The sequence below is a fragment of the Protopterus annectens genome, chromosome 8.part0 (assembly GCF_019279795.1).
Source record: "Protopterus annectens isolate FY-2018-M chromosome 8.part0, PAN1.0, whole genome shotgun sequence".
Classification (NCBI taxonomy): Eukaryota; Metazoa; Chordata; order Ceratodontiformes; family Protopteridae; genus Protopterus; species Protopterus annectens.
Window position 1 is genome coordinate 158,471,411 of NC_056741.1, and position 25,656 is coordinate 158,497,066.

The 25,656-nt window shown below is 38.1% G+C and overlaps 1 long non-coding RNA gene across 1 annotated transcript in view; it reads left to right on the top strand.

Moving 5' to 3' along the window:
* Positions 1 to 583: 583 nt before the first annotated feature.
* Positions 584 to 25,656, top strand: part of LOC122808687 — a 211,634-nt gene continuing 186,561 nt past the window's right edge. The window contains exon 1 of the long non-coding RNA XR_006365812.1: positions 584 to 1,018. This is a non-coding gene — a long non-coding RNA (uncharacterized LOC122808687). The remainder of the gene's footprint in view (positions 1,019 to 25,656) is intronic.

Consider the following 25,656-nt stretch of genomic DNA (forward strand, 5'->3'; position numbering starts at 1 on the left):
GGCTTAATTCGTGAAAGGGGTCTTCAAACTTGTTTTTGCTATGATAATAGAAGCACATACAAGATACGAGCTGTAGACAGTGTGGAGTAGAAGTGCATTAATAATAATTACACAACATTATTTGCTTAATTATGAAAGATTTTAATTCTGGTTGCTTGAATACATAAGTAATCTAAGACTAATCAGACGAAAAAGCAAACTTTAAAAAAGTTTGCAACAGGAATAACCACCTCTATTTCTTTTACAGATACCAATTAGCATATAGGATAAAAGTTAATAATCAAACTTAAAAATCAAACTAAAATATGCTATACATGATGGAGCATCTCTTGTTCAGATTGTGGATGAAAGTTGCGCAGCCTGCTCGGTTAATAAACAGTAAATGCAATCCGTCGCCAAAATACAGCAACCTGGTTGCTTTAATACATAAGTACCTATTTTTTATTTTAAGGTGGTGTTTAGACTTTACCAGTCTTCAGACATAAAGGCATTTAAACACATACACTCCCTTAAAAAATATTTACGATACTACCACATTGTCTCTGTAGCTGACAATAAAATTCCAGCCATATCAAGATGTTTCCAGTAAAATTCCAGCAGTGCCCAGAAAGATCTATCTGTATACTTTGAATCATCCATCTCCTTGCCTGTCTTTAGTTCAGATTGCATCAGCTAAGAATCCATTTCCTGAATTAATTGAAGACCCCACAAACTGAATCTTTTTTTTCAAAATATTTCAAGAGTATTACAAGGGAGGGTATGCATGATGACATCAGCAGCTTTGTGAGGCAGACCACCTGTCAGAGACTTGGACAGTACTGTTTTAGATGGCAGTGGATTTGAATTAATATCAGCTTTAGTGAGCAGAGCTAGCCTGCCCTGTGTGCTGTGCTGTGCACAATTTAAGTTCTTCTGCAGCAGTTAGAGTCCGCTCCAGCACCCACCCACTCGTGTCCGCAAGAATCAGAAGGACAAGAAAATGTACTTGCTCTGGGAGGCTCAAACTTTCCTCCTCCAGGTAAGTAAAAGTAAAAAAGAATAAATAAAAAAAATACAGCAAAGGAATTCAGAAAGATTCTGCTGCAGCTGTACACTTCTGTTTGTTAAAATTAGCTAGCTTGCTGCTTGTAAAGCTGGATGAAATAAAAGGTTGAATTTCACTTTGATCTTGCCCATAACTCTCTTACTGTAGTTAACTTGCAGTCACTGGGGCAGCTTACCTGGCAAGTTATGTTTATTTTTTTAAAATGATTAAAAGTTATTGCTATTTGAATCTGCCAGATTGGGGTAAACTGTAAGACAAAATAGGGAAGAGGTGGGAACTTATATTTCAAGAGTGGGTTTTCCTGTTTTGCAGTTTTGTGCACGAAATGTATACAGTAGCTACAGACTGAAAGACGTGTGCTCAGTTGTTTTGTGAGACTTTTTTTTTCAGGGCTGTTAACAGTTACATGTTACATCAAAATAAGAGTCTAGATTTCTGATTAATTCACTTTTGCGACTGCACTCTGACTCCAACATTTGCTGTCTTTGATTAGAAAATTGTGTGATTAAGGAGATCAATTCTGTCAATCAAATTCTGTCTATCAGTACTGTCATTTGTGGTAGTAGTAGAAGTTATTTTCATTTTCTTTGTGGAACTACTTTTGTTGGCATTATAAGCTACTTTCATTCTGGGTTGTTTTGGATGCACTAGAGTATTTTCTTCTCTTAACATTGTTTCTAGTAGTGTGTGTCTTTGTTGGATAGCAGGGCATTTCAAAGATCAAGAAGTTGTGTAATGTGATGTTTTGCTTACATTATGGTAACATTTATATACGATAACGGACAATGGGATGAATGCCACTTTTTTAAGTGCACACATGCATACTTCAGTTGTCCCTGATTTTCTTACTTAGGTTTTAACTGAAGGTGGGTATATGATCACAACACAAATTGGAAAAATGTTGCTATTTTTCTGTCTGGTGTTGTGCAATGTGCACCAATTGTACCTGCTGCCTTTTCTAGAGATTATACCTGTTAGCTTTAATCTGAATATGCACATTTGTAAACACAATGTGTCCTAAGCTCAATTTTAACTTGGCACGTAAAAATCTACTGCCAATCATTAGCGGACTGGAGTTCCGCTGTGGCAACCCCTAACCGGGAAAAGCCGAAAGACACAACAGCAACTATAACACTTTTTTAAAGAATTACGGTAATGTTTGTGAACCACTGACTGAGTGTTATGGTGCATAATATGTCTGTCTGTCTTTATTAACTAGTGTAGAACCCCGATCTTTGCTGACCATTTTCAGGCTCATCCCCCAAGCAAATATTTAAAAAAATGTACTATTGTAATAATATGTAACAGGTAAAATGTCAGTAAAATGCGGAGTGGAGGAGTATTTGTAATATAATATTAATATATATCATGTGTACAATATCTGGAATATATTTAGTATGGTATGTTTTGCATGAGAGAAGTATTCACCACGAAGAAAGTGTAAGATTTGAGGAATGCTAGTTAAGTGCTTGATATTGTAAACTTAAGAAATTATAAGGTACTTCAGAAACATTTTTATTATTGGAAATGTATATGATAGAAAGCTGGCAATTTATAAAATTGTTGTAACGGTAGCCTTAGGACTGGGGGAAGAGTTTAATTATTTCCAATAGTTAACCAGAGTTATCAGATGAGGTTTTGGTGGTGCGGTATTCCAATGAATAAAGAACACACACACACACACACACACACACACACACACACACACACACACACACACACACACACACACACACACTATACATTATACTGTTGATTATGCCATTAATATTTTGTCTATTATTCAGTTTGCACTTAAAACATGGTATCCCACAATTCCACTGGAGTGGGTAGGGTTACATAATTATGTATGCAAATGTTATGTTAAACAATGTACAGATTTTTGACCAGTTGTACGTACTTTTTATGGGCTTTTGTCCAGATATTTGATGATTCCAGGTTGAGAGTTATGGCCACACACTCTGCATGTGATTCACATTGACATACTACATGTAACATACGGGTAGAGCAGAAATGTATGATGTCTGTAGCTGTAATGCAATTTGAGTCTAAACAGACAACCTGTGTAAAAAAATCACTCATATGAAATGTTGTACATGATGAGCTTATATTGATGCAATCATTACTGAGCAGTGAATGCCATCAGCTTTAGCAGAGAGTAGCTGAAAATATCAACTGAACAACTTGCAGAAAGTATCAGAAAACTTTGGCATCCATAAGCAGGCCGCAGACAGTACATGGTAAGCAGATAACAAACATGGATCCTTTTTTATTGTGTCAGTAGTTCTTTCCAAATTTTTTTTTTATTTTTCAAATACAATTGAATGAATCTGAGTCAGTAGCTCTAATACTTGTTTTAAGAAGCATCAATGAATAAATATCCATAGCAACATACAGATGGATAATGTTGAAATCCATAGTTTTCCATACATATAACACAGAGTGTATTGAGTCACCAGCAAAATATACAGAAAATCCATGAATACGTCTTTGTGTACTGTTCAGTTGTGCTATTTAAATCTGTCTATACAACTGTGTATGGGAGAGTGCAGCAAGTTACTGATGCAGGTATAACCACCTGTATGCATACAGGTCAATCCCACACCCCTCCGGTAAGCCACAACATTTTCCATAATGCACACATTTTCCATAAATGCGTCAATCTAACTATATACATATACTTTGATAAGGAGTAATGTTAACATAGGTCTATAAGGAGGTAAACATTTTGCAACACAGCAATTCTAGCAGGTGCAAAATTACCTTTGCAGCTACGTATGAGTCATGTATAACTGAAAGTAAGACCAGCTATGTGCACACATATTTTAAGTCCCTTTTGTGCCATAGATAATTCATAAGGTTCATTAAAATTCAAGGTTTTGGAATCCCATTTGTGCATATCTGCTACGTTCCTGAAATTTGGCACATTAACCAACAGGTTGGCATAACAAGAAGGTGCTCTGCAGAAGTATTCAATAAGTATCATTAAACGGGACCATATGTAGCACATGCCTTTTAGCTTCCGGTGTTCTGATAACATGCCATAAGTGCTACTTTTAAATACTGATTGTGATGCATTTACAGATCAGACCATTGCTACCTGTGAAGTGAGACCTCAGTAAGCAATGTATTGAACTATGACCTATTCAACTCATCTACATTATCATCGAGATAACTTCTTCCTGGAGGCTTTGACGTATGCAGGCACCTAATTGGACCAAGGAGAAGACCACCTAGATGTTGACCATCTACACTGATGTGGAGCATCGCTGAAATCCAGACCATGGAACTTCTCAATGATCTATATTTGGAAATGGATTATGAAGGAGCATTGATGACATGCAGGATCTACCAGACTGGAGTGCAGGTTTGCCACCAATATGATGACCTGCATTGGAGGGATGCAGAGGATCTTTGTTAGAGGGTTGCTGGGGTGTGAAGACAGCCAGTTGATGCATACGGTAAGTGTCACACTCCTATGTATACCTGGACATTCCTAATGATTGTTGTGTCATTCAAACTTTTTCAAAAACGCAGTTCTATATACCTGGTTATTGACATTGGCGGTTATTTTGAGCATGCTTATGACTATATAGATTATTTGCCGGATTTTTAAGAATATCTCTGTAACCCATAATGTTCTGCCAACAGCCCCTCTTGTACTACAGTGTTTTGTGTAAAGCTTGGAACAGACTGGTATATTTCTGCAACTTGAATTTCACGTATAACTGCGTCATTCTTTATTAATTTGAATTCGACAACTTTCTCATCTTTATATTTGGAATGAGTGAGATGGTCAGACATACATTCGGACTGCAGAACAGGAAGATATCTTGATATCATGGATAATTTTGAGTTAGAATTTTTACTTTGCAAGAAATATTGGTACATATTTTATGTGTCTGTGATGTACAACCCTCTACTAATAGCACAGTCTAGTACAGTGTGGGAGAGATGTATTTGTACCAAGAATCTAGAATCCATACTCTCTCGCACTCAAAACAGTAACACAGAGAAGGTTGTCTACTCACCCACCCCTATGTATTCACATAGTACTTCTCATACACATAATACGCATCAAACACGTAAATCCACATCCGCAGAGATTCTCTCAAAAAACTTAGCAAAACACCAGAGACCTCCAAAACACAAGTCTGCTACAGCTAACACAGTCTCCACAGCACCCATGACACATAGCAACACCAGTGTCTCACCCACCAAGCCAGTAAGACATAACACCCAAAAACCAAGTTTTCTTATCACTGGAGACTCAAAAGTGAGACACACAGATGTCCCAGTCACCAGGATGGACAAGGAGAAAGTCACAGTCAGCTGCCTTTCCAATGCCAGGATTCACCAAAAAATGCATGCACTCAGGTCTGGCAGCAACAAGTACCGTTATGACTCTGTCATAGTTCATGTTGGTGAATGACCTAAGATGTACAATACTGGACTATATGAAGAGAGACATGGTTGAGCTCTGTGAGTATGTGTCCAAGGCAGGTATGTCCCTAGCCTTGAGCAGCATACTACCCTCACCTAGAAGGATGCCACAGTATAAACAAAAAATGATTGATTTCAATAATTGGCTTAGTTTTTGGTGTCATTCCAAGGGGATCCAGTTCCTGTCTGCCTGGGAAGCCATGGTTCTCAAACCTCGTTGCTATGCCAGAAATGGTTTGCACCTGGCACCTATAAGCTTTTGGCTGCTGGCAAAGGCTCTTGCCTCTCCCATAATTTCTTTTTAGACAAGGTCTCCAAAACAACATTATCTAAATGAAAATAACCAATCAGAACAAAATAAGGATCATACTAATAAATGCTAGGAGCTTAAACCAAAAACTGCACTCCCTGGAAGCACTTCTGTCACTAGAAGATGTAGATGTCGGTGCAGTCACAGAAACCTGGTTTGAGGCCCCAGAGAGTACAACAGTCCTGCAAGGCTACAATGTCTTCCACACCTTTAGATCACAAGACCACAAAATGATTGTGTGAAAACCAAAGGAGGTGATGTTTCAATCTATATTAGAAATAAATTCACCTCATGTCTAGTTAAACTGGACAACTTCATGGAGTTACTCCAGGTCCAGGATACAGGTGGGTAAGACCCCCATTCAAGTCCTTGCCAGTTATAGATCCCCCTCCATGGATCATGACACCCATAAAGTCTATGTAACCAAACTGAAGCTAATCCAAATGTTACTGAACACACTAGTTATAGGGGATTTCAATTATGTCACCATCAACTGGGAAACGTACTCTAACCCAAACTCACTAGCACAACAATTCCTTGACTTTATTAATTCAAATGTCCTGGAGCATATCTATACCCAACAAGAGAAACAAACATTCTAGATCTGGTCCTCACCAACATGTCAAACAGGTGCACTGCTGCATCTGTTGGACCCTTGTTAGTCAAAACTGATCACTAATCAGTCACCTTCGAACTGACACTAACACCAAAACTCACAAAGGGTAAAATCAGACTAAAGAACTTCATGAAGGCAAACTATTCCCTCCTAGGTGAAAGTATAAATGCATTCTGACCCCCACCCCAAGCTAATAGTGGCAACTATGCCAAAGTTTATGCTAAAGTTCTGTACAATCCCTTGCATAAGTGTATAAATGGTTTACTATCACACTGTCGATCGCACTATGTGCGATCAACCAATGTGCGAAACTTAGGTAGCAGAACTGGAATTGCAATTACTGCATTGTCGAACCTTACAATAGCGAATATTTGCAATAGCAAGGTTCGACAATGTAGTGCAGATTGCACTATAGTGGGGATCAGGAGATGTACCCTTTCCTCAGTGTAGTGCGATCTCAGAGTTTGTATATATAAGTAGTGGGGTGTGGGTGGTGCAGGGGGGCCTGTTGTAGAATGTGCTGCAACAGTTCCACTGTAAACATGTGTGTCACTGACAGCAACTCAAAAACAAAATGTTGTCCATATTCCACCAATACCACAGTGGCATGGGTATGATTTGTGGATTGTCATGACATGTTCTTGACCCTGTGTTTTGGGTGACAGTTGTCATGCTGTCTCTGGCATACTTGCATTGTGTGCAGCATGTGTTGATGATGCTGATGCCATGTTGTGTCATATAAATGTATCTCATATTTATGGGCATTCCTCATTTACTGAATGCATAGACCACTAATGTAACATTCATGTATACACTGTGGTAATGATAATTTATTCAGTAACAGTACAGTAAGCCATTGTTGGCCTATGTTACATTTACACATCCATTCCTTATTCACATAAATTCACACATTTCAGCAAATTGTGCACATATTCAATGATGTATGTACATGCCTCTGCACATATTCTGATCCACAGAGAAATACTGTTGTACCTTGGAACTGTCAACAGTTACTGACTTCAAGTTAATGAGCTGTGATGCTGCTCACAGGACTGTCCTGTGCTCAGTAATGACCAGGGTCAATGATATATAAATGCAGGTGTTTTTACACATGTTGTTTTACACTGACATGACAGTATATGTGTATGTGATACCAAGTCTTAGCTTGCTTTCCTATGCCTCTTGCTGTTACGTGATTTCACAATAATGTGTGTGTGATTTGTGTATGTCTATTTTTTGTTGACTTTGGCAATACAGTCTGCCCATGTGACATACATTGCCTATTTGCTTCATTGTAGTTTGATTTGACTTCAACACAACCCTATGGGGTGTACACATGCATTCTCAAAGTGTCACCTTACATATCGTTGTCCTGCTTTATTGTTTTCCTATGAAGACTTGATGCCATGTCTTCCATGATGTGGGTCCATGTTGTCCATTTCCCTTCCACCTTTGTAGGTGTGTCATATATCTTGCACATATATATTGCATATGTTTCCTTTGTTGGAATTCTTGTCCATTTTCATGTGTTTGTTTTGTTACAAGGTCAATGTGTAAACACCAAAAGGCACTATGAAGAGCTGCGGATCCCAAAAAGTATGCTGTAAAGTCAGGGACCATAGAAAAGCTTTATTCAATACACTTATTTTAAAATAAAACAAAAAGTAAATAAATTAAGTGCTTTTGTCTCTGCTTATTCAGAGTATTCTTTAGAACAACAAGGTCACAATGTACCTTTGGACTCCATGGAATCCATAAGTGAGAGCTAGTATATTTTAATAATAAAGGACTTATGGAGATATTCCATAGTTGTCTCTAAGCTTATTGGGAGATTCTGTTGTAGATATATATTTATGGATGTCAGGCAGCTTAGATTGTGATAGTAATTGTCTAACTTTGTTAATGTACATCACACTTTGTGAGACAATTCATTGCTTACAGAGTAGCTATGCCTGATCATCAGTTTCCTGTTACTACTGAGAAATATTCTTAAGTTCACTGAGACATATTTACATATTACACGCTTATCCACAACTTTTGTGCTTGTATTGGTGCAATTTTACAGAATATGGCGTTTAGTCTAGCAAGCAGATTAATCAGTCCTAGAAGATTTAACAAATTATTTTTCGGCATTAAAGGAAAGAAGAAAAAAGATAACACATAATAAAAATTTACACTACTGTGTCACTCTCTTAGTTGTGGAGAATTCGTTATGGCTCTGACCTTTGCCCTCTTTTGTTTTGTGTCATCATTCACTTTCTCAGGCTGGATCAGCCAGAGTTATCACCATAACCCACAGTGGTGAGTGACCTTGTCCTGTTCAGGGAAAATTACTTCTCCTCTATTATTTCTGACCTGGTCAGCTCTTATATCAGTGCCATTGCTTCAAGGCAGTCTTCATGACAGCTAAAGATTGTATTCACAGCCAGTAATCATTGCTTCTTGGAAGAGTCACCATGCACAAATGCACAGGGGAGAAGCTCAGGTCCTTATCCCTCTTTTCTCAACATTTAGGCAGTTTTATTTATAAATTACCACCAAACAGAACTCATATTATTGTAATTAGTTACATGTGTTGCTATGCTGATTCTTCTCAAAAAATATTCATATCTTATATTTAGCGTGTGTTTATGCTGCCTCCTGACTCATTCAGTAACATTTTGAAGTGTCATATTATGCCTTACCAAATGCATTCTTTAGCCACCTTTCTCCCTCAAAGATAATTACCTGTATGCCACTACAGGTCATTATCTTTTCCATCTTACACTACATGCTACATTTGTTCATCTATTTTCACGTTACTTCCTAACCTTCCATTCTAGTCTGTCTTGCAGGATACAAGGTATTTCATCAACAGCTACTTCATAGGTTCATAGGTAAGTACCAGATGAGCTGGCCTTGTAGACCATTTTAAGCCTAGCCAATTTTTCTTAGTGAAAATCAAACCCTGTACCTTTTGTTTGTGAGGCAAACACCTTAACCACTATGCCAGCTCCCAGTGTGCCAAGCATAAATTGTCTCCCAGAATAATGAAGCTACACACTCAACAGCCAAATAGCCAACTTAAACAAAAACTTACTTAAAACATCATATTTCAGGGGAACAGTATTCAAAATATGTCTGTTCCCAATCCTATGACTCTAAATATGCTATCTTCAAAGTCAGTCTGCCCCAGTATTCATTGCATGCTGAAACTATATTTACTACTATGCATTATAGTTTCATCATGCAATGAAATAAGACTCAAATGTTGTGCGTCTGACAGTGCAGGACTCAAACGTATTTCCATTAATTAAATAAATGTCTTTTGTCATATATGCCTGAAGCGTCGGAATGAAGTACTGGCACGGCGAAATGAGAATTAACGGAGCGGGAGATTTATGGGCTGCAGGGAACAGAATGAAGTACAGGTAAGTGTGTGTGTGTGTGTGTGTGTGTGTGTGTGTGTGTGTGTGTGTGTGTGTGTGTGTGTGTGTGTGTGTGTGTGTGTGTGTGTGTGTGTGTGTGTGTGTGTGTGTGTATTTAGATCTTCTATATTTTATCTACAGATTCATACTATAGTTTAAAATACTACTTTAGGCTTTGATTGATAGCAAGTGTGGCAATGGGAGAGCAATCATGTCACACAGTGAAGATAAAAAGTTTCAGACATGACAGCTCCTGTATTTTAATACCATTTGTGACCTTTCAGTGTTAGGAAATGTTTTTTCATGGTGTGGCTGTTTTGTCACAGCATGCTTACTCATCATGAATACATTTTCAGTGCTAGCTTCATACAGGCATGCCATAGCCTGGATTTAAGCTTTATGTTCCCCTATATCCCCTGCCATTTTCTTTTTTTTTCTTTTTTTTTATAGAATGGTAAAGTGTTCATACCACATCTTGCCAAGTTGAGCAAAAGTGCTATGAAAAAAATGAAGTTTGAATTTGCTTCAGCTACAGTGGCCCAGAAATGTTAGAGACAAGATGTGTGCTTAATGTTCATGCCTTTGTGTGTGTGTTTGTGAAAATGCCCCCCATTAATACACCTGGTGGCTAGAGGCACTGAGGCTCAAACCCTCTACCTTGAGTATAGGGTAAAAAGAGCCTAAAGTCCCTAGCCACCAGCACTTGTCAGTTTTGCCCAGGTTTCTTTGTGCTAAGAGTTGAGAGCTATAGTGAGAACTGAATTTGGATTCCCCCAGGATTTTTGTGCTAAGAGTTGAGAGCTGTGGTGAGAAGTGAGAAATGAATTCACTAAATGATAGCCAGTAAGTTTCAGTCTTCCTATTCCTCAGGAAGTTGCTGATTTAGCATAGTGGTATGCTACTTTAAGTGTAGTACATAGGGTCCTGGGTTCAAGTCTTACTAGTGAAATGCATGGTGGCAACCCAACATTTTATTCTAGTAACTTTACAAAATTATACAAGCAATGTTTAAAATGTATACCTGGTTTATGACCCTTTGCTCACCCCCCCCTAAAAAAAGGAAATTGAAAATAAGTGCGAGAAGCTGTGCAAGATGCGTATGGCTTACACTGCTGTCATTCTATTTATAGTGTAGGTGTGGAAGTAGACTTTTATGATGGAAATGTTCTGAATTGGGCAGTTTTGTCATTATCGGTTCATACATTTTGTTTCATTGCTTACTAGAAGACTGTTCCAAACTACACATTTGACACACATTCGAACAAGTGGTGCTGTATTATACAAGGAATATAATTTAATACAATCAGGAATGTGAATCAAAGAATATATATATGTATGCTTGCTCACAGGATGCAGGAGACCAAAATAGGGGAAGAGACCAGTCACCAGTGGTGTCCCCCAGGGTTCGGTGCTGAGACTTTTTCTGTTTGGCATATACATCTCAAAAGTAAAAGGAAATACTAAAGGACTTTGGTCGACTACGTTTCAGATGACTGCAAGCTAGGAGCAGTTATTGAATCCCCAAGTGACTTAACCATCATGCAGGAAGGTTTGTCCCAAACAATAACTGGTGCCAGAATAATGAATTGAAGCTAAACTCCAAGAAATACATAATAATATCCTTTGAGAATTCATCTACTCCAGGGAGCTGCCAAACTGACAATGCCCCCTGAGAATTGACCCAGTTGTCTGGCATTTGGGAACTTGTGTGTACAGTGACCTAACTTTTGACCAATATGTGCCCAGAGTCATAAGAAACCCTTTCTATATTGCACAGCTTATAAACAAATCTAGAGATGTTATTGTACCCCTTTACAAAGCCCTCATTATTTCATTTTGTATAATGCCCACTTTGGCATGTATCTGTCCAGACCCATGCAACAATTGGAATACCCATAGAGATACCTTACTAGAAGGATACAAGTCCTAAACAATAGGTCTTGCATGGACCACCTCAAAGATTTATCACTATACTCAGTATCCTACAGAGTGCTTAGAGGTGACATGTCTGGAATGCAAGGCATCCTCCGCCCTAATACAGATGGACTTACTGAACATCAGCAAGTCAAATGGCATCAGAAATACTCAGTCCAGGTATCTAAACTGAATGTTGTGGAGAGATGGATATATATCACACAGGCTACCACTGTTCTAGAGCAGACTATCCATTCAAGTAAAACAAAGCTCATCCCTGTCCATATTCATATGCAACATGGATCTAAAGATGGGTAAAATAAAATGTACTGCAGGATTGCCCCTCATACCACTAATGGATAGAGGCAGTTCCTAAATGCTGCATCCCTTACATAGGTCCCCTCAAATTATCTATAGTATGATCACATTTATTCTCACTAGGGCTAATATACAATTAACAGCCATGGGATAGGTATGACCAATCAGGAAATGCTAATTCAAGCACCCAAAGGGAAACTGGCTATGCTTAAAATGTCCTCCAAGTGAACCTACGTTGTGGTAGTAAATAGTTTAAAAAAAAGCCCTTTTTAGATCACTAAGTGCCCCTCTCACCCTCTGCCATCCAGTCTTCAGCAGCTTCCGGCACCTTTGCATCAACGCTCTTAACACTTCCTCTTCTTCCCAGAGGTGCCTCTCCAGTACACATTCCAGATTATCTTCCAAGAGTAAAATCTTTGCAGGTTTGAGATTCCATGCAGTACAACAAATTTTCACATGACACTGTCACCACCCCATACATCAGCATCCTCATGCCTTCCAAAATGTTTTAACAATTCTGAGTTCCACAATTCACTGCAATTTTTAGACTACTTAGTATCTAATAAAGAAAGTGATTCTTTAATGTAAATGTGTTGCCCTAAAATATATATTCCTGAAATAGAAATTGTTTATAATGACAAGCTGAAAAAACACTATTTTGTATTAAAAGAATTAACAACCTGTTCTTCCAAATATTCGTCATCTTTTCCAGTGTGTTGTGTGGTGAGAAAGTGAAACTAAAAGCTCACAGAAGTACTTTATTTGGGCTTCCTGTGATGTAATAAAAAGATAAGAAGCCATAGTGTTCTGAGCCTTCTCCACAGGAGTTCCATAGTCTTTGCCAGATTGTAGAATTTATGCATTGACTTCGAATGTTTTACCATCACAGTCCAAGACCCTTCACTATTTTCACCTTCTGATATTCATTTGGGTATTTTTTTTGTGCCTTCTTTTGGCATCTTCCATTCTTTTTGCTTTCATACTTTCTTTTTAACTTTTCTTCCACCTAAGATTATGAAACATTCATCCTTTGTCACTATTGCCTCATGATAATCAAGCTGCTTTTACCATACAACTCCTTTCCTGTAGAACCTCTGTAATTTCATCTATCAAATTGCACTGTATCCAGTATTCTTCATTAGCCTTCTACATATCCCTTCTGCTTTACTGTTTGTCATGATTGAAAGATCTTCTACACTGGCTTCATTATATAGAGGCATCGGCAATCACGTACATGAGAACCTCCCTGGATGCGCAGTAGCAAGTCCCACCTAAACCCTGAATATTCATATTGATGTCTTCACCAGCCACATGAATTTTCCCTCGGTATTTAGCATTTAACTGGAGGGGGCAGTACAATTACCTAATGCATTTTGATTTTTACATATTTGCAGGGGTGCTGCACCCCCCACACCCTCTGTAAATTAAATATTCCAACTCCAAGATCGTACTACATTGATGAAAACGGCAAACTGTATGCACAATGTCACCATCAAATCTGCACAAGCATCATTTGAATATAACATCGTGGCCATTTGGTGTGTCAATCATGCAAGTGACACCCATGCCATGTCTACATCTGCGTGAACCACCCAGGGAGGTACACATACACAGGATTACCCCAGCATCTATTTTGCTGCCTTTCTCATTTTTATCAGCCACAGTTATACTCCACACACCATCCATGGATCTGGTTACCTCTCTCTCATAGCACACTTATTAGTGACATTAAACAAAATACATACTTCAAACAAGAGTTTGGTGCCATTTAATACAGTACTTAATCTGTTGCCTTTCAGTAAAGTTGTTTTATTACTCAAATAATTATAGATGGTGCTGCATGAATGCAACAATCAGCATTGTGTATTCAGCTAATATCAGTTCAGGTTTTAGTTTATTCATTCATTTTAGCACAATGTTAAAACCGTCAAATAAATGTACAGTTCTGAACACCTAAATAATGTTCATAATGCATTCTTAGGCAGAAGACTAACTACATAGGTGATCTAAATGTTATGTACAATCCAAGACAGCAGAGAATGCAGAAATTACTGAGGTTCAGATCCAAATCCATTGTATGACCTTCTCCAAATTAAACTAAATATTCTGGGGAATCTGTCAACTATATTCCTCTAGTAGGACAGCAAAGCATTTCCTTTTAACACCATTCCCTACCGCCAACTAACAAAACAAACAAATAAATCAAATGTATAAAAGCCTTACCTGAAGTTTCTGCTGCTCATGCATTTATTTGAAATAACTACTGGGGCATATGGAAGCCAGGACAACAGTAACCCAAAGGCTCATGGTCCCTTACAAAGAGACAACATGCAGCTGCTATGACAGTTATGGAGCAGTGCCATTCAAATCACTGCCACAGAATCCAAACCACATTCCAAGAAAAACTTTGTCATTTCCACTCAGCACCAACAACTCTTTGTACATTGGACTTTTTCTCTTGTTTACACAGTACCATGTGTTATAGTTATTGTGGTATTTTAGACATAACGTTTGTTTAGCTTCTAGTATCTTAGAATTCCATCATCCTCCCACCTTTTGGTGTTCTTCTCAGGCAATGCTTGAGTTCCTCCTGGCTTGGAGCCTCTGTTATCGAATAGTTCTGGACCTCTGTTAATCTGCAGAAACAGTAGCACACTGTTGTGGAGAACATACAACTACAAATGAAGAGCATACCCTTATGTGCAAAGATAATCTATGGGTGCTGTGTGAAGCTATTGTGCATACCAGAAAGTGTTTGGAGATGTAAATATCACATCAGAAAAGAAAGAAAGAAAACGTGCCAATCGTCTCAGCACTGCTGTTACACAAAAGTGCATAGCAGTGTTATAAAAATGTCAAAATCAGTTTAAGCAGACTGTACCAAGTTACAGATGTACAGCATCTTTTCAAAACAATCAGCAAACTGTGCTTAAGAAGTCTATTATCAGATGTTACCCTTAGTGTGTGTCTTCCCACTCATTTTCATTGTATCTAGTCATTTGTACAAGGAAGCTTTATTGCACCACTTTTGTCTTCTACAGAAAATGCAGTTACTTTTAGGATATCCCTTTGTATAGATTTCTAGCTCTGGAATGGTTGAAGTTTTAATTTATGCTTCATAGTTTAAAACATGCACAAAGAGACATAACATAAATAAATGTTTGTACCACAGACATTACTTGTTTTTTAACTTGAGTTTTCGTATGGTTTTATTAGTTTTGTGAGCTTTAAACATGAATGGATGGATGGATGGATGCAAATGTATAGAAATAAACATATAAATAAAATACACTTCTGTGAAGCTGCTAGACAATAGATCATTGTGGAAGAAACTTTTGTTGCAGTATTCTTCACATCCAGATTTCTGTTTCTCAGTGTTACTGATACTCAGACCACTTTATCATGCCCGTTGACCATCTCCTTATGAGAAGCTGACACACGTCTTGCACAAAAATTCAGCTACTACTGGCACTGCCACCTTATAAGTGCAATGTTATGAGATGTCTTCTACAGTTCTAGTGAAAACATCTCAGTGAAGATAAATGACAGTGTGAGTACATACTGATAAAGTCAATGACTACAGCTAAAAGTCAGAAGGCTATTATAGTTTACTACATTATCAAAGTAATTAAAATCCTGATGTTCATTCATGCCCTTTCAAATGTATCTAATTTTAGGGCTGTCACTAATTTTGGCTGAAAAGTTTACTCTATGACCTGTAAAACTAGTTTTTTTGTGGAAAAAATGTGGTGCATTATGATCTGTAATTACTGATAATCCTTATAGTAACAGACTCCATTTACTTCAGAAAATACAAATTAATTCACACCTTTCTAAAGTAATAGGATTAATATTAAAAAGTATGCCTAATTTGAGACCTTCTTCACTATTTACTTTTTGTTTTAAACCTAGCTCTGGAGGTAAAGGTCAAGAGCTGTGTCATTTGAAGGGGTGAGCATTAATTCATACACAAATTTCTGTTTATATTTCTATTTGCCTTACTTATTGCCTTGCATGCTGTATCTAATGGCCAGGACTTGTACACTCGGTATCTGCTCTTTGATACTCTGCATGCCATAGTCTGCTCCCACTATCTTGTCTTTTACTTCATGGATTTGATAGTAGCTGAAAATGGTCCTTTAGTGTCACTCACTCTTCCATTTAACAAATAAATACATCAGCACTTCCCCAAGATCTGCTCTTACTGGGATTGCTAACAAATGAGCCACTTCACCAAGATCTGCCCTTACTAGGATCACCAACAAATGAGCCACTCCCCCCAGATCTGCTCTTACTGGGATTGCCAACAAATGAGCCACTCCCCCAAGATCTGCCCTTACTGGGATCACCAACAAATGATCTGCTCTTACTGGGATCATCAACAAATAGCTGTTTTAGCTTTCTTTGGGAAGGACTCAAATAACAATGGCATGGAATCCTGAGCAGATATAGTACTAATCTAGGGGGTAGGTGACCAAAACAAACATGAACAGTTTGTCAAGAAAGCCCTTTCAGTCCTTTTCATTACAGCAATATATTTTTCTCCAGGTAGGTCTCCTGTATCAATATTTATAACACTTGGGTTTTCTACACACCATCAGTTGTTGTGATTTTTATTGTCTTTCTGCGATATGATTATGTTTGTTTTTATTTAAACTATGCCACCATTTAGTTTGAGCTTTATCTAAACACGGCAGTGCTAGATGACATCAGTATCATCAATTGAAATCACTGGGTGACTGACATTTTCATCACAAGTAATTAAGTCAACTACTGTGGCCAGAGTATCCTTCACAATAATTATATTGAAAAACTACTTTTTTCTTGCTAAGAAAAAAATATATATTTGTAGTGAAAGTTCTAGTACTGTGTAAAGATTTTGACATTGATGTCAGCTAATAAATGCATTTTCACTCTAAATGTATATTCTGCCTCAGTTTTTTCATGTGCCAGTGATATATGTGAGTATTGTAGCAGTCTAATAAAACTGTTAAGATAAGAAAACCTGAGGTTTTGAAAGCATTTCATTGTAGACAACAAACTACAAAGACTGGAGTAAAGAGAAAGTAAACGTTGTATATAGAAAATCAGGAAAGGCAAGAAACCAAAAAATTATAGATATAGCAAATTCTTCTATGACACCTTTTTCAAATGATATAAGGATGTCATTTGGTCTTGATAAAAGTGGAAAAGCAACCTTTAAAGCAGGAAATCTGCAGCACCAAGAAAACAACAGCAATGTAAAATAAAATAACTCGAGCAAGAGACAGTGTATAAATATGTGGGAATTGATGAAGGATCAACAATAAAACATGAACAAATGCAAATAAAACTTAGTAAGGAACATTTTAGAATGCTTTTAAATTAATAATGAAAACAGCACTGACATCTAGGAGCAAAGTTTAAGCTATAAACTAATTTGCTCTTCCTGTCCTAAGTTTTGCAGTGACTGACTGGCCCCAAAAGATGTTGGATAGGTTAGACAGGAAAACAAGAAGAATGCTGTCTGTTCATCAAATGATTTCTAAAAAATCAGTGCATACCAAGATTATATATTCCCTGTTCTTAAGGAGGTATGGGCCTCCTCAAAATGGATTACATGTATTTATCTGCAATTCTGGAACTGCTTATATACCTGCCAACCACACGAGACCCAAATGTAGTGAAAGTTTTGAAACATGATGAGAACAAGTCTAAGATGACATCCCTGCTTAGTTTAACAGATGCATGTTGGCATCAAGCGGTGATGGAAATCAAACCAGAAGTAGATAAAAATTAGGCATCAACTGAATGTGCCAAAAAACAAAAGAAGGAACATAAGGTGAAAGATCAGATGGGAAGGCAAGAAATGTGGAAAATGCATAAATATAGTTGCAAGTACAGAAAACTCTTGGAGCAACCTCATGTTGATCAGGACTGAATGCAGGAATGGTTAAGGAGAGGTGAATTTAAATCAAAAGACGAAAGGTTAATATTGGTAGACCAAGACAGTGGACTACATGCACATTGGTTTACATCTGTTGAACAAGTGGGAGAAACAGACAAATGTAGGCTTTGTAAAACAGAAGTGGAGAAACAGACAAATGTAGGGTTTGTAAAACAGAATTGGAAACAGTCACACCTCTTGTTGCTGGCTGTTATATACTAATGGCAAAAGGATTCTATACTGAAAGGTACAATAATGTGGCAGGACTGCTGCAGCTGGATATTGTACAAGCATTGAAATGTTGAGGTAAATGAAAAAACACTGGAAACATGACCAACAAAGGATCACAGAAAATAATGAAGTCAATATCAAATGGGATTACCTATTACCAACAGTTAAAAAAAAGATGCAAAAAAAACAGATATAGTGCTCCGAGCTACACGTTCTAGGGACCTAAACCTTGTCACCACAATAAACAGAGCATGCTGGAGGGATAGATTCCTGTCCCAGAGACTTCCCATACTCTGGAACAAACTTCCTATATATATCAAACAAAGCTCCTCATTAGCACTCTTCAAGAAAAATCTTGATGATTGGGTGGGAGATAGGAAATTCACCCGAGGATCACTTCTGTGGCTCTGCTTGACAGGGGCACAGGAAAATAATTTTCTTGGGTGGTGAAAGCCAGGGTACCTTTTTGGCTAGTCTTATATATAGGCCCTAGGGCCAATAGCCTAGTCCTACCTATGAACATATGAAAAGAAGACAAAAGTAGTATTGATCATTGAAATTGCTACACCCAGTGACTACAGTGTCTTATGTACAGGGAGATACAAAATCATAAAATACCAGGATTTGCAGATAGAAATGAGAGCAATGTGGAAGATGGATACCCAGACTGTTCCAGTAGTAGCAGGAGCAATGGGTCTTATAAAAAAGAATTTACAATCGTACTTAGATATGTTAGCGATACGTAGAACTCTGTATGAATTGCAGAAGGACTGGAGTCATTACTAGGCACATTGTGGTTGCTGTGAAGAGTATTTCTGGCTAGCATCAAAGACTGAAACAAAACTAATTTCATGAACTTTAATCATACTTTGACTTAGGAATGGGGTCCATTCCTGTCATGGAATTAGAAAGCCAAAAGACTTGGAGAAATTAAAAAAAATAGATAGTTAGATAAATATATATAGTGATAGAGTTATATCTATATCTATGCATATATGTGTGTGTGTGTGTGTGTGTGTGTGTGTGTGTGTGTGTGTGTGTGTGTGTGTGTGTGTGTGTGTGTGTATATATATATATATATATATATATATATATACACATATACACACACACACACACACACACACACACACACACACACACACACACACACACACACACACACACATCCCTATTAGATTATAGAAGTTTCAATACTTCAAAAGTCATATGGTCGGGACCATATGATCAAATTTTTAAAACTTGAAGCTTTGAAACACACACACACACACACACACACACACACACACACACACACACACACACACACACACACACACACACACACACACACACACACACCCCAATGGTAAGGTTTTATTGGCTAACACAGAACAGCCTCACTTTGACAAACCACACTCAAAACAAATGGTAATCAAATCAGGATACTTGCAATACAATAAAGCACTTCAGTCCTAGGCTAATGGCCCTGAAGCCTTTACAAGCCTAGCCCAAAAAAACTGCCTAGGCACCGTGCCACCTGATGTTAGTTCACAATTTCCCTATCCAGTAGGGCAACTGGAATGATCCCTGGAGTGAACTTTCTGTTACCCATCCACTCGTCAAGATTTTTCTTGAAGAGGGCCAGTGAGGTGCGCTGCTTGACATGAATGGAAAGCTTATTCCAGAGTATGGGCAGTCTTTGGGAGATGAACCTGTCCCTCCAGCATGTTCTGGTAATTGTGGTAATGAGGTTGTGATCTCTGGAACGTGTGGCGCATGGGGATTGGGATTTCTTTAGGTGTAGCATTTCAAGTAAGGCTGGATTGGACATGGCTTTGTAAGTCAAGCAGAGATCACCTCTAAGTAGGTGATAAGAGACAGAGAACAACTGAAGTTTCTTGAGTCTGTCAATGTAGGACATGTGTTTAAGGCCTGGGATCCTTTTTGTGAGGTACTTTTGAGGCCTCTCCAGCTGTTGTAGGTGTCTGGTCAGGTAAATGCCAAAGCGGGCATTATATTCGATGATTGGTCTAATGAGGGATGAGTAGAGAGGGATGATGACCTCTTTCTTCCTGGATGTGAAACCTTTGGTTATAAGATGTGCCACGTAGAATGACTTTCTGACCACAGTGGCAATGTGATGGTCGAAGGTGAGGTGGCTCTCAACCTGTGTGCCCAGATGTCTTATGGCCTCTTCAGTGTTCAGTGGGCTCCCATCAATGTGGTAATTTGTGGGAACTGAGTTTTTTCCAAAGGGGATGATAACACATTTTTTGGCGTTAAGCCATTGGTCTCAGAGAGGTTCTTTTGTAGGATGTCTGCATCACGTGGGGAGTAGATAATGACTCCTAGCTTGCAGTCATCAGTGAACTTGGTCAGCCAGAGTCATTCTCTGTTGGCCTGGACTTCTGAGAACTAGATTCCAAGGAGGAGAGGGCCCAGGACACAGCATTCTGGGACTCTACTCATGACTGATTGACAGTCTGCCTTGGAATCCACAACTTTCACTCTGTGGGTCCTGTCTGTGAGCCATTTTGCAACCCATCTAGTGATGTAAGGATTTATGCCTAGTTTTGTGAGTTTATCAATGATACCTGAGTGGGAAATGGTATCAAAGGTCTTGGCCAGGTCGAGGTAGGCTGTATGCACTGCCTTACCCTCATCCACAGCCTTGGTGACTGCCTCAAAGAAGTCAACCAGGTTCAGCAGGCAAGATCTCCCCTTGACAATGCCAAACTGTGTGGGGTCAAGAGTTTGAAGATTGCCTCTATCTTTGTTAAGCAGGTCCATGATGATGGTGTTACAATATATTTTTCAGTGCTGACAGGTAATCTCCCCCATCAGTTAGCCTACTGACATGCAAAGTCTTTCAATACAAATGTCTCTCCCCAGAAGTCAAAAATCAAAGTGACAGAAATTCAGGTAATGTTCACAGTTATGGAAACTACAGCCTATAAAATTCACTGTTCTTCAGTACCATGACTTCTTCTGGCAAAACAATTAAAAGTATCTCTATCAGAATCTCCAGGTCTTCTGTTACCACTAGTTTTACTGGTAAAAACAGGCTATTCACTGGACTCCAACCACAAAGCTGATTGCCCCAGCATCAGACAGTATCAATTCCATCAAAAGTACTCCACACAAAATTATTATAGAACCTTCTGGACTCTTCCAAATGACTCTTTCTGTCCTGGACTTAAAATGGTGCACATTAACAACTGTCTTCCTATGCCTCAAGTTCAGGTATTTAAGCTTAAAGAATCAGTCCCCATTAGTGTGTGTTCCCATATAAAAAAATATTGTTTGCTAGCCAAGTATACAAATACCTATTGGGTATTCACCTATAATCATATACAAATGTTTATTGTAACAAATTCACTGGAAATTGTGTAATGTACCTTTAAATGGACTGCAATATGTTAGTGTGAGAGTATTCTCATAGATGTTAGATAACAAGTCCTTAGTTGCTAGTTAATACTGTATATAGAAAGTTTGCCTTAAAACAACATACCAGGAACTTAGTTTCACACCGGAAGGATCAGCTGAAGGAAGACCCTGGTAGTGGGGAATATGAGAGCTGATTCAGGGCTAACCTATGGAGTATAACCTGCAGAAGTAACTGTTTGTAGAGTTGGAAAACTGACCTGGGAGTGGCCTGCAGCCTTGGACTTTCTTGTTTTTCAAAAGGTAGCCTATATCTAGGAGGGGCTGTGTGGACTTTGTGGACAGAATATGGGTAATGATTTGGTACTGTTTTCTTTCAAAGTGGAAGCAAAGAGGGCATTTATTTTGTTTTACTTGATTAGATGGACTTACTGAATGAACCTATGTTGTTATATAAATCCAACCAACATTGCCTTCTTGGACTTACACTGGTGAAGAATGCAGGCACTTGGTCAGAGACTTGGCAAGTGAGAGATCCTCACAGTCCATCTGTGGCTGAGTACAAGCCATAATTTGGGCTACTAATTCCCTTCAATTTATACAGTAGCCCAAACCATGAAAAATGTGTAACAGAAACTTGTGGAATCAAGGAACAATTTGAACACATGCTTGTGCAACTGCAGCAACAACTACCTGTGCTGTGCCAATTCCAGGAATGTGTAGCTAAAGATAAAACTAACAAGGCATAATAACCTGGAGTTGTGTTTGATAGCATATTATTGCTATGTCACCAAAGAGAACTGAACAGAGTAGAGTAATCAAAATTCCTGGCATTAGAGCTAACAGGAGAAACACTGAAAACGTATATGGACATGAAAGAAAATAATATTTTAAAACTTTGATTAGAACCTGATGGCAACAATAAATTGAAATTGCTAAAACTCTTAGCAGTAAACAGGTTTAAAGGGCAGTTGGCTAGTAATTTAAGAAACTGAATAATGCAAAGTGATCCCAAGAACTTTGAAAATCTAAAAACTTTAGTAGAATGATTAATCGTGATCGCCACAATGTTTATAAGTAAATTTTCTGCTTCTACAACATTAGTGAGAAATGCACCATATTCTGTGAAGGAAAGCAACAAGTAATGGGTAACTTTGTTACAAATGTTGTGGAAGGGGTCATATTGCTTAGTTTTGAGTTGAAGAGAATCTTACTGACAGAAATGTTGAAAGTGAAATGCATGCTGTAATGATGTTGTTGCTATGAACTGTGCTAAAACATCTGTGATAATTATCCTGTGACTGTATGCCTTGATTTAAAACCTGATGTAATATTAGGGAAGAGGTTTACCCATTTTAAAGCATTATGAAAAATGTGAAAAGAAGGAGAATCCACACATACAGTGAGGCAGACTGGCACACTGAACAAAAAAGCAGTACAGCTGTAACCTGATACAGTGGAGCACAAGGCAGAGACAATCATATAAAGTGTTATGATTAGGCCTCTAATCACAGCCAGGTTGGTATGTGTTGGCATTGTATTTCCTGTGCTCCTCTATTGAGGGAGATAGCAGGGAAGAGTTGGAAGCAGCAGGGGAAGCCACAACTTGGATTGGCTCCTTCTAACTGCAAAAGGAGGCATTTTGATTCACTCAGGAGGCATTTTGATTCATGCAGGAATCCATACCAGATGTCTCAAAGCTTGAAAGTTGAATCCTGACATACACGTTGAGAACAGATAATGACCTGGGTTACGATTTAACAGACCCTTTCGTAATTAAGTGTAATACAGAGGGCATTACTTGCTCGCATGTACAACAAAAGCTGAAGAAAAATAGAGTAGCACTAAATGTTTTACAGCGTTGGCAATTGCCACATAGAACAGAAAGGCAGTGATCACAGAAGAATAGCAGGAAGCTGTTAAGCACATCATTATGACTTTTTAAACTTCAAATGAACAATTTAACAGTTTTCTGCTGCTCTTCTTTAGTAGTTTCTGACCACCGTCAATGTTCATGTCTAAGACTAGAGCTTAATAGTAGTGAGGGATACTTAACAAAAGCTTTTTACACTCATTCCTTATGTCAGAAAGGTGCCTAACAAGCCTTTTCATTTCCCTGATTTCAGAGTGCAATCACATAGATTCTTGCACTACATAGACATTCAGAATCAGAAAAAATTTGGCATGAAGATTACAAAAGGAGCCAGAATATGCTTATTCAGTAACATAACAGAACAGACTACCCATCCACATAAAACATAGTTCATCCCTGTCCATTTCCAAGAGCACATTAGGTCTATGCTTAGGAAAGAGAAAATTTACCCCACACTGCTCCTTGTACTATGAATGGACTAAGGTAGATCCTAAATGCTTTATCCTATGCACGGGTCCCCCTCAAATTATCTATGGTATGATCGCAGTTATTCTTATTAGGGGTAATATATAATTATCAACCATGGGATGGGTAAGGTCAATCTGTAACCAAATGGGATAGGTCATTTTGAGCATAAAGGGAAATCTGTTAGGTTTAAAATATCCCACAATGGCAGCTAGTGTAGCAACCTATAAAAAGGATTTTGACTGTTATCAGAAGAATATTTCAGTGACAGAGCAACAGAAACCTAAAACTGTAGGAGATGTGAGGCTGAAAACTGAAGGTCATTTCCTACAAAACTCTGTATTAAACATTATTACTAGGGAAGAATCTGGACACAGACTTACAAGACACATTAGCAAACAAACTGAGACAAACCCGGAAAAAGTAGGGCACCTAAGTAAGGATTCTTAAAACTGCTAAAAGGGAGTTAGCCAAGAGAATGTAGAGCTCAGAGCCTGTTTCTACTAATGTCAGATAATAATTTCCCATAAATGTCAACTCTCTGCTGCTATCTGTGATCCAATACAGAAGTAAATCCGATGAAAATATTGTTCTGAGATATCTATTACTATAGGAAGGTAACACAGAAGGAAAATAAAATGATTGAGAGTGGTATCCACTCTCTCTAACCTAGAAGAAAAGTAACCTTAAATAAGAGAGAACCAAAGAATCTTCCACTGATAACAGACAATAGATCAGAAAACAATTTTTGTTGAGAATTATCATTTGCAAAGGGAAGATATTGAAGAGGATAGGGTGATGGCATTGTGAGGAATAAGTTATGCCTTCTACTTTCATATTAGTTACTGAAGTAAGAAGCCCTGGGTTAACAGACTCACAAGTCACAAACTTTAATAAGACACGATAAGGAAAATATATTATAAACGGCACAAGAGAAGATAACTTAAGATGTAGGGAAAGATGGTGAGCACGATATTTTCATGACCTTTTATGAAGAGTAAACAAACAAAGGGAAATGTTTCTACATTAATTATTAGTTCTAAAACCTTGTATTGGGAGGTCACCAGAAGATGGCTATAACTAAGGCATGAGTAATAGTTAGATTTTACTGGCCAAGCATAATTTATTAATAAATAAAAAACATATCTGCTTCTTTTTATGAATTTATGACAACTGCATCCCATCCTGGATATCAAAGTCCTTTGATCCCAATGCCTATTACATGAGCATCATTTGAACATGTCAATATGGACATTATGGACTGTTTGAAATGTGTGACCTGCTTTAGTGAGTTGTGTAATGCTGAGATTGAATGGTCAAACAAACAGACTTGCATATAAAACGTATGAGTATCTATGCTACCACATTTTCAAAACCAGTGGAATTATGCAAAGCTAATGCTATGGCTATTGTCAGAGAAATGGTCCTGCTGTACACCGGAGTGGTGGTCCCAAAATAGATGCTTGTTGACCAATGTGCTTTCTTTATGTCCAGGTTGCTGCATCACTTATATATTTAAAGTGAAACAGTTGAAGACATCAGTTTACTATCTGCTAACTGCTGGATTAGGAGACAGGTTTATTAAAACCTGAAATCCAAGGAAAATGGTTGATGAAGATAGTAAAAAGTGGAAACAGCTGTTACCCTGCTTACTATTTGAATTCTGAGAGGTACCAGAAGCTACAAATGAGTTTATCCAATTGGAACATCTGTAGGGCAGGCATCCAAAAAGAGATCGCTTA